The following is an 11347-nucleotide window of genomic DNA, read 5'->3' as shown; positions in this document are numbered from 1 at the left end:
ACACACACACACACACACACACACACACACACACGCTGTTCTTGGGTCAACCACTGCTATACAGTTCCTGATTGAATGATACCAATAAATGGAGGAGGGAAGACTCTCTCTCTCTCTCTCTCTCTCTCTTCCCACCCCTCCATCTCTCTCTCAGCATCTTGCAAATCTACCATCACCCTCGCAGAGAGAAGGCAGCGTGTTCTCCCACACAGGAGAGCCTGCACACACACACACACACACACACACACACACACACATCGGAGGCAGAACGGAGCAAGCCAGCCCACAGAGTTAAAGACTCCCGCTTTAGCACTGTGCGCAAACAGACATTTAAGAGGAGGTGCCGTTCGTTCGTCCGCGCTGCTCGCCGTTCCGTGTCCACTCTGCTCCTCTGAGCCCCTCCCCCCTTCCACCCGGACTCCTACAGACTCCACGGCGCTGCGGTTTGCCGAGCGGCTGGAATGACCCGGGAGAGACCAGGAGACGCGCTATAGGCAGCAGGGCTGCTCTCTCTCTCTCTCTCTGAACCTCTCTCCACACACCTCACTCACTCACACTCACGCTCACACACACACACACAGAGCCGAGCGATGTGCTCTGTGGACGGAGCGCCCAAATAGGAGGGCATGACTGTTTAAACCTGGGGTCTTCAGAAATCCAAACTGATCCGAGAGCCGCCGCGGAGACGGAAACACAGACGGACAGACAGGTAAGAGGCAGCTTTGCTATACCAGGTCTATCTGAGTGATGCACTGCCTGGAGAGACCACTTTTGCTTTGGCAATGTAAATGTACGTGTTCTCATGCCAATAAAGCGCCTTTGAATTTAATTGAAACCAGAGATTGATGCCCATAAGCTATTTGTTCTGGTTTGATCATTTTGATTCAGCCTCTGCCATGTGTGTGTGTGTGTGTGTGTGTGTGTGTGTGTGTGCGTGCGCTGCACTGCTGTGCTGTATGGCCATTGATTAGACGGCAGATGGGACTGTGTGACAGAGAAGTGTGACAGCACCATAATGGAATATGTCTCCTGGTGGACATGGTCCCATATCTATCACACTACGCTGAACCAACCAACAGAGACAGTGCGTGCGTGTGTGTGTGCGTGCGCGTAAGTGCGTATGCAATTGCGTGCGTGTGTGTTTGTCAGTCATTGACTGAGTGGGAGCGAGAGAGAGACTGAAGCAGCTTACTCAGGGCATTTCCAAGCATTTGACTGATTCCAGTATTCTGTACTGGGACGTCCCTGTCTGGGCTAGCTGGCTGGCTGGCTGTGTTGGTGCATCTCAGTGATGATCCTATAGTCTAAACGGCCAGCTCCAACAATCCATATTTTGGCCAGTTGTGATGACTCATGAAAATATTCTCCTCTTTTCTTTTCCTCTTTTTTATTTTTTTTGTTTGTTCCCGGCTGAGGCATGTGTTTTATGGAGGAGTTTACAGAATGAGAAGCCCACAGGTTTACCGACGCTCCGAGCCAAAACATGCTGAGATGAGGTTGGCAGAAGTCGGGGTGGGGAGGGGGCAGTGGAGGGGAGTCAGGGGCCGGGGGGGCAGGAAAAATGAGCATCCATTAGACCAGCTCCAAAGGAGAAGGATGCTGCTGTTCATAATAATAGTTGTCCTCCAAGGGATTTATGAAATATATATGGGATGTGCAATATGACAGGGAGCACAGGAGTTTATCGCACGCGCACACACACACACACACACACACACACACACACACACACACACACACACTTCATATTGTTGTAGTCGGGCAAAAACTTCTCCACATTTCAACTTAATAGAACATCAGTGCCTCTGCCATCACAACCCCAGGGTATAGGACCAAGAATCCAAACAAATGCCTCCCTGGTCCAACGTGCACGGTTCAAGTGTGCATGTTGATGAAAGTGTTGGTGAAAAGGTTAATCGAATTGCTGATTCCTTTATTGGATTTCACTAACCAAATCTGTTTAGTAACGTATAGGCTAGCATGTAAACAGTCTGATTACGTGCTATTAGCCAAACGACTCTTTCTCATACCCTTGGCGGCAAACGGGTTTGGTTGATTGATTGAACGCTTAATTAATACGATTAATCAGTACAGTATGTAGATATGCGTTTGTAATCTGTGTGGAACCTGCATTTCCAAGCGGCAGATTAAAAATGGCTCTGGCGATAACCCCATATTTGCATACTGGACCCTGATTGGAGTGAAATCCAATTACAATTTACAATTTAGGCATTTAGCAGACGCTCTTAATCCAGAGCAATTTACACTAAGCAGGAACAAAACATGGTAATATACATAAAATACATAAACATAGTCATCTAGAATCATACATAAACTAAGAACCTAACAGTGGAAAATCTACTGTATATAATGAAACTACGCATGTACACAATAGAGTGCTCAGTGGTTCCCAAACCTTTTCATGTCAAGGACCCCCAAATTGACACTTATTAGCCTGCGGACCCCCATTTGAAAAGATATGCTATGCAGGGAACCCATAAGAGAAGATTCCTACGGCTCTAGCAATGAATCTCAACCTGTTTAATTTCAAGGACCCCCAGTTTGACATCCATATTAGTCTACAGACCCCCAATAAATGGCATTTCTATCTCTGGGACTTCAATTTATATTGTAAAAGCAATGTTAATTTAACTCTGAGAGTGTACAAATGGAACCAAATGGACTCGTTCCATTTGTACACTCTCAGAGTTACAGACCCATTAAGGGTCCATTTGGTTCCAAACTATCATTTAGCTGGGTACCCACTGGAACTCCCTCAAGGATCCCTGGGGGTCCCACTTTGGGAAACACTGCTATGCTATAGAGTACGAATTCAGAAACGGGTCTCATGGTCGCAACTGTAGAAGAGGTTTAAACCGCAGCTATGTCGGCTCCGCCTCCAGGAAATAAGCTTTCCTGGGGTTTTTATATGGGACATGTGTGTTTTTAGATTTAGATGGACACTGGGCTCACTTACTTCCTGGACTACATGTTGTCTCAGTAAGTGGGTAAAACCCCAGGAAAGTGTTTATTTTTCTCCCAAATATCATTATAATAAGATCTGGTTGCAAAAGGGGTTAAGTGTCCCTTTACTAACCATTGTGTCTCCTATTCCTAACCTTAACCTCCCTCATGCATCCCACCACTAACCCTTGAGTGCTTAACCATTGTGACTCTATATTCCATTGACTGCCAAGGACGTAATATTAAACCGAACGCTTGGCTGCCAAGGACTTGTTGCATCACATGGTCTTTTCAGTGGTTTACGATAGATGGTGCTCTTGGTCAACGTATGAATGATACTAGGGTGCTAGGAGACGGATACAGCCTGGCATCCGTATGTAAACAGATTTAGAAAAATACATTCATCTCGGCTTCATTTCACAGATTGTGTTTTTTGGTCAAAACAAGCTACAGTATACTCAACGGGTATACTGATCCAATGATCCAAACGGGAAAGATGGTGTGAAGTGGGCTACTGTCACCCCAGCGGCCGGTTGTGTGTTGAAGGACGATCAACGACCGCTGATTATCAGCGCGGCCAAAGTGAATCGATCATTGTGGAAGAGGCAGAAGAGGGTGTGGGTCAAGAATGAAAGTGAAACGACATGCTCTGTTTTGTGTGCATACCGTTTAGTTTTTATGCAGTGTATAGCATCACAAATGGAGTGATATATGTTCATACGGAGCTGCATGGAATAAATATACTACACAGCCGCAGCTATTATAGCCTAGAAACAAAATGTTTGCAAAGCATTACGCATCAATTTATATGCCTAAACAAGCTTGATACAACGCTGTCACTTCTGAGAAGCAGACGTGTGTTTGTATGGATGGATGGATTGATTATAGTAGTAGGCTACTCTACTCAGAATTAGATAATTCCGAGCAGAATAATTCATACATGTAGCCTAAACATACAACATAAATATTCTTGTTGCATCAAACTCAAAGCATCGTTAGGCTATATTACTTACATGCACATACTGTAAATTTTCCAGCCAGAGACCAACCATGGCAACCAATCATCATCAAAGTGTTATGTTGATTTTTCTGTCGATCTGAATATTAATTGATTTACACTATAGAGCCTAACCCCCTACCCCTCTAAACCAGAATATATTTATAACCTTGATGTAGTCTTAGTGCTTTTTCTGGTTTTAACCTTTTTATTGACCTGTACCTTCTAACTGTACCCATTCTGTGAATAAAAATGTCAATCAATCTTGACCTGAACATTGTTTATGTTCAGGTCAAGGCGCGTTGTGAAAGCAGAGCTGTGTTCACATAATATTTCTGACGTCATCGACATGGTGAAATGGTGCCATCTACTGGCTAACTATACTTTGGACTTACTTTGACTGCAACTGCAACTGTGCCTAAATATTTTATTTTTTCTAAATCGTTTTTTTAACTGGACATCCTTAGGGTTTTTTTTTATAGATATGAATCATTCTTTTTAAAAGTAAATGTCCCTACATCCCACCCTTTAACCACTTAGACCAGTGGTATTAAACCCGTTTCATATCGAGGCCCATCATTTATTCAACATTTGAGCCACGGACCACCATTCGATGAGATTTATCTTTGGGCCCTGTCCAGAGCCTAGGCAGAGGCTTTTGTGCTGGTTCTGGACAACGGTGTATTGTACCGACTCAAGGCCGGGCACTGCACTCCCTGTGGTGGTGTGGAACGTGTGTGTCAAATTAGTACAGCGGTAGAGTACAGCATTGACAATTGCAGCTCTATTTATTTTAGTTTTAGTATTTTTAACATTTTCTTTAGAATGGGTATAGGCTATAGAGAGATATGCATTCAATATTAGATAAAATTATTGTTTGTGCAGTCCGGGGACCACCAGGGGTCCTTGCAGGGGTTCCAGGGAGTCCCCACCTAAATGTGTTAATAGTCTCACAATCAGTGTTAACACTTTAACCCTATTTCATAATGCACACGTGTGTGTGTGTGTGCACAACTAATCTCACAAACCTTAGCGAATAGCGATGATTTGATTGGCTGGGCAAAGTACATATTGAGAACAAAAGTGAGGGCAAAAGAGTAAAGACGCCAAAAGTGATTGGCCAGAATGACATTAGTGATGATTTGATTGGCTGAGCACGGAATGTGTGCAAAGCAACGACGGGCGACTGTGGCTCAAGAGGTAGAGCAGGTCGGTGGTTCGAATCCCGGCTCCTCCTGTCTACATGTCTTAGTGTCCTTGGGCAAGACACTGAACCCCAAATTGCTCCCGATGTGCTGGTTGGTACCTTGCATGCAGGCATAGTGTGTAGAGAGACAGGAAACCAACCCCGGGTCCCCAGGCTCACTAGGAACATCATGGTTGAGCACCCTGTTTAACTGTCACTTAAACTGAATGAACGTCAATGAGGTTCTGATCAGCCTGAAACCACGCCCATATATGGAGTCATACAGACATGACAGCTGACCTATTCACTTTTCCTGATCTTTCCCCGTAAAGTATTTTCGTGCCTGATTTATCAGGTGTGAAATGAGACTGATTCACACCTGGTACAATTTCACATCTGGCAAAATGCCCCCCTTTCTCCGTGACAAGTCTTGGACAATACACTGATAATGACAATGACACAAATGAAGGCCGAAGAGAGAGAGAGAGAGAGAGAGCTATGATTAATTCTAGAGACAGATTTTTCAGCACATTTAACATTATGCCCAAAAATATGAATGGATTCCCTGACACAGCAACAATGGTATTTTCAGGTGGGTCAGTGTGACCTGAAGGCTGCCTGCCATGTTGCTGCCTGTCGGACAATGATGGAGGTTGAACTGGCAACCAGCCACACGCGCATGCACTGCACCAGCGGCTCATTATAGCTTCAGTAACATCAGTATACTCTCTATGGGTTATGGTTAAGAACTTATACAGTGATGGAAGAAGTGCTCGCATGTTTTACTTAAGTAAAAGCAGCAATTACGCATGCAGTAGTACTCCCGTAGAGGTCCCGTATTATAAATTCACTTGAGTCTGATCTGCTGCGAGAGTGAGGTCTAGCCAACACCAACTCGGGATTCCTGGATCGCTGCCCTCCACAAATTCCTAAACAACATCAGGTTCTTGAGCTCTGCAGTGTTGTCAGCCAAGCCGCAGCACGTCTACATAGGTGGTACGCTTCTTTCCCCTCCTGGCGGTCACTCCTTTTCTACTGCCAGTAGTAGCTTCGTTCCTTTCTCGACTGTATCCGAGATTAGGGCGATGTCGTCTGCATTGTCGAGGTCAGTGACCATGATGGGGTGTACTCGCCTTGATTTCCTCGGGACCAGAGTGAACCCCAGCGCCTCCTCTCTGCCATTGATTGCAAGTCTCAGTGCATGATCCATCACTACAACGAACAGGAAGGGGGCAAGAGTGTCACCCTGTAGGACGCCTGCAAGAATCTGAAATTCTTTGGTGTCACCGTCGCAGGTTTGGACCTTCTGCGAGTCTGGCTATGTAGCTTGACTCTATCATCTGGACCAGCTTTTCTGGAACTCCGTAGGCACGTAGAATACTCATGAGTAAAAGTACAAAAGTAGTGGTATCAAAATGTAGTTAAAGTACAAAAAAAAGTAGCCTACTCAATGGAAAGAATCTTGTGACGCATTGTGAGCTTGTAGATCTGCTATTTTCAAATACATATATCCTGTAGCTATACAGCTGAAGTGGTACTTAGAGAGAGAAAATACAAGCTTGCAACGCATTGTGAGCTTGTAGATCGGCAATTCTTCGGTACATGACACGTAACTACTAACTATATGTATAAATCTTTTTCTCACTTTCTACTATACATTGTATACATTTGGTCCTCAAAAATATGGAATACAAGCGCACACACACGGGGGGGGGGGGGGGGGTTGGATTTGAATCAAAGCGTTGATCTACATGTTTCATCTTTCTATAGGCTGGATGCTATTACAGTTTCTCAGGGTCTAACAGGGTCTCCTCATGTGGAGAGTTTATGTAAAACATTGTTTTTATACTGAGAGAAAAATTTATTCCACTGACTAATATTATTCAATTCTACTGATTGTTATGCCTCCGCACGGCGGTCTGCCGACGCCTGAGGCATTTTGTATATTTTTTTAATTTGTGGGTTGTACGTCTGTCCGTACAAAACTCAGGTACGCCTGGGGTGTGGGGCGTTCTGGCCTAGTGGTCCAGGCGCATGCCACAAATAGGCTCTGGCCTGACAGCGCGTTGCGTGTTCGAGTCCCGTTCATGACGACCTTTGCTCCTGCATGTCTCCCCACGTCTATCTCTCCCTCTTTCCTTTTGCTTTTCTATCAATAAAGGCAGAAAAGCAAAAAACTAATCTTAAAAAAAATAATGCCTGGGGGGGTAATTTTTTGACATTTGGCGCCCAACCAAGTCCACTCGGATGTAGAGGTCATCAAGGGTCCTTGTGACTACCTAAGAATACATTTTAATGTTTTTATAAAGTTCCTTCACTACAGTATATACTGGATGTTCGGGGAGCTGCTTAGGCCTTTGAAATTCCAGTTTTAGAAAATTATACAATATACTGTAACTTCTACTTTGTCACACTACACATATCCTTGTAAATGTTCCATTTGTCAGTCAAATGTCAGTGATGCTGATCCTTTTTTTTTTTTTTTTGTCAAAGACCCCTGGTTTATATGGATTAGGCCTCGGACCACCATTTGATGGGTCATCAACACACTGTACAATCATCAAAGTTAATGTAACTCTGAGATTGTACAAACGACTAAAACCAAAGGGTTCTCAGTTCGATCCCCGGCTCAAGTCTTGCTCAAGTGCCCTTGAGCAAGACAATGTCGCCTAACGGCTCCCGGTGAGCATGTTGGTTTCAATGAGTGTGAATGAGTTGAGTGAATGTAATGTGAATGTAGTCAATGTAATGCACATTGTAAAGCACTGTGGAGAAAGGCTCTACAAAAATACACCATTGTACCACGAACCAAAGCCTGACTGCCACTAGTGGGCGCCAGAGCCATAGAGTAAGACAGAGTCACGAACTCCGTTCACTTCATGGGGCCAGGCTCTTCTACATAGACTTATATTGGTGTGTCCCTTTATAAAGGGACAACCGGTAGTTTACGGAATGCATTGGAGTCTATGGGCTGGCGCGAGTGCATGAACCACGTGACCAGGCTGTTTCCTGCTGTTTTCCACACTGTGAGAGTGACCACACTGTGAGTGTGACATCACAGAGCATCACTCTCTTCATGGTGGTGTGAACAGTGTACACTGTGACATCACAGAGCATCACTCTCTTCATGGTGGTGTGAACAGTATACACTGTGACATCACAGAGCATCACTCTCTTCATGGTGGTGTGAACAGTGTACACTGTGACATCACAGAGCATCACTCTCTTCATGGTGGTGTGAACAGTGTACACTGTGACATCACAGAGCATCACTCCCTTCATGGTGGTGTGAACAGTGTACACTGTGACATCACAGAGCATCACTCTCTTCATGGTGGTGTGAACAGTGTACACTGTGACATCACAGAGCATCACTCTCTTCATGGTGGTGTGAACAGTGTACACTGTGACATCACAGAGCATCACTCTCTTCATGGTGGTGTGAACAGTATACACTGTGACATCACAGAGCATCACTCTCTTCATGGTGGTGTGAACAGTGTACACTGTGACATCACAGAGCATCACTCTCTTCATGGTGGTGTGAACAGTGTACACTGTGACATCACAGAGCATCACTCTCTTCATGGTGGTGTGAACAGTGTACACTGTGACATCACAGAGCATCACTCTCTTCATGGTGGTGTGAACAGTATACACTGTGACATCACAGAGCATCACTCTCTTCATGGTGGTGTGAACAGTGTACACTGTGACATCACAGAGCATCACTCTCTTCATGGTGGTGTGAACAGTGTACACTGTGACATCACAGAGCATCACTCTCTTCATGGTGGTGTGAACAGTATACACTGTGACATCACAGAGCATCACTCTCTTCATGGTGGTGTGAACAGTATACACTGTGACATCACAGAGCATCACTCTCTTCATGGTGGTGTGAACAGTATACACTGTGACATCACAGAGCATCACTCTCTTCATGGTGGTGTGAACAGTATACACTGTGACATCACAGAGCATCACTCTCTTCATGGTGGTGGTGTGAACAGTGTACACTGTGACATCACAGAGCATCACTCTCTTCATGGTGGTGTGAACAGTGTACACTGTGATATCACAGAGCATCACTCTTGCCGTCCACGTTGCCAACCAGAGACTACACCATGACATCCAATCCTGCCTCTGTTCCACGATAGTTCCCATGGAAACGTATTATGAGACTTTGTACAATGGATGGAAACAAGATACTCCGCGCTGTGAACATGCGTGGAAGGCAGACAGACAGACAGTGTACATAAAATATCTATCTTTTTTCATTTTTTTTGTGTTGTGTGTTGCAGTATTTCACCAAGGGCAACATGTAAAGGTTGGAGGTCAGCGAGAATAAATGAATAAAAGAACAGAAAAATAAACAGACAAGAACAAATTGTTGCCGTAACTGAATAACAACGTGTGCATCATGGTTTACACATACTGTACTGACATGCACACCCGTGTTGCGCAGAAGAAGAGCGTTGCAGTACAGGGATGTTACTTAACTTGGCTCCATTCCCAAAGAGAGAGAGAGAGAGAGAGAGAGAGAGAGAGAGAGAGAGAGAGAGAGGGGAAGGGAGTAGAGGGATGGAGGGAGGGAAGGAGAGCGAGGAGAGAAATGAGAGAGGGGAGAGAGAGAGAAAGGACAGCATGAGAGAGAGAGAGAGAGAGAGAGAGAGAGAGAGAGAGGGAGGGAGTGGGGTGGGGGGCCGGGGCAGAAAGGTAAAGATAAATGAGAGAAGGAGGAGATAAATGAGACAGGTTGGAGAGGGGGAGGAGAGAGAGAGAGTTTAATTACAGTCCAGTTATTGAACATACTGGCTGAATTAATCGTAGACGTGCATGACTACACCGCACACTGCAAATGGCCGATCTGGCATGATCTCAATGCGTCAAAGCGTGATGCCGTGCCGCGTTGTCAACACCTAAGATCGTCCATTTCTGGTGCTACTACTGCAGTGTAAGTGGTGTTACTCAGAGCCTATAAGAGCTGTGTAAGTAGTGTTTAAAGCAGTTCTACTGTATCTACCGGACATAACTGAGGATTACAGTCGTCAGGGACAGGGTCACTTCCCCACGCCCTCGTGGCTGACGCTGCGTCATGTTCGTTTCGGAGCTATTTGCGGCACCGCTCGCAGTGCACACATACTGTACTGTACAGTAAGGATGAGTGATGGGGTAGTGTGCTATAGGGTTGCCAACAGTACCTTGGAATAAGGAGCCGTCCCTTATTTGGAATATAAAATACCGTATTGAGGAAATAAGGGACACCCTTTGTTCCTGATTTTTTGGGGGGGGATCATCAATCAATCACACACGGTTCGAACTGCTCATACAGCAGATCGTCTCCGTCGGGTGGAAACCTCATATCTCCAAAAGGATTCAAATTCAACAACAGTCAAATTAGCAGATGGACGAACTCGTTGGCACTTGGCACGGGGGCCAACATTGGCACAGGGGAGGGTGATCACTGGCACACTGGAATACACAGGGGAGGGTGATCACTGGCACACTGGAATACACAGGGGAGGGTGATCACTGGCACACTGGAATACACAGGGGAGGGTGATCACTGGCACACTGGAATACACAGGGGAGGGTGATCACTGGCACACTGGAATACACAGGGGAGGGTGATCACTGGCACACTGGAATACCAGTGTGTGTGAGAGAGAGAGAGAGAGAGAGAGAGAGGGTTTTTATTTTAAAATTAAATATCCCAAAGGTGTAGTCAGTTCAATTAACCCATTCTGACCTGAGATCAGATTCATACGAGGTTTCCACTGGACACACACTGGTCTGATGAACCCATTCTGACCTGAGATCAGATTCTTAAAATGTCAGTCGTTCTTCGAATTTTTCAAAAATAGCAGACCTACAAGCTCGTATCGCGCCACTCGGTGGCGCGATATGAGCTTGTAGATCTGCTATTTTTCAATAGGTAAAGCATAACATGATGCTAACACCAAAATGGGTGCCCGGTCAGAATGGGTTAAGTCCATTCACATCTACACTGACTTATCACGAAAATAAAAACATGGCACATCATGTGAAAAGGTTTGCAGACCCCTGGTATACCATAAACCATACTCATACTGTATGGATACAGTTTATGGTATACCATACTCATACTATATGGATACAGTTTGCAGACCCCTGGTATACGGATACTGTTTTTGCTCTTGGTCTTTGGGTCAACTGCT

At 45.1% G+C, this 11347-nt stretch overlaps 1 protein-coding gene across 1 annotated transcript in view; it reads left to right on the top strand.

Annotated features, from left to right (window-relative positions):
* Nucleotides 1-573: 573 nt before the first annotated feature.
* frmpd3 (FERM and PDZ domain containing 3) overlaps nucleotides 574-11347 on the top strand; it is a 181610-nt gene continuing 170836 nt past the window's right edge. The window contains exon 1 of the mRNA XM_080773906.1: nucleotides 574-709. The gene's annotated coding sequence lies outside the window, so the exon portion shown is untranslated. The remainder of the gene's footprint in view (nucleotides 710-11347) is intronic.

This window comes from Protomyctophum bolini, assembly GCF_963924005.1.
Source record: "Protomyctophum bolini genome assembly, chromosome: 10".
In the NCBI taxonomy this organism is placed as follows: Eukaryota; Metazoa; Chordata; class Actinopteri; order Myctophiformes; family Myctophidae; genus Protomyctophum; species Protomyctophum bolini.
Note: the sequence above shows the minus strand (reverse complement) of the source record. Positions and strands in the feature narration are given on the sequence as shown.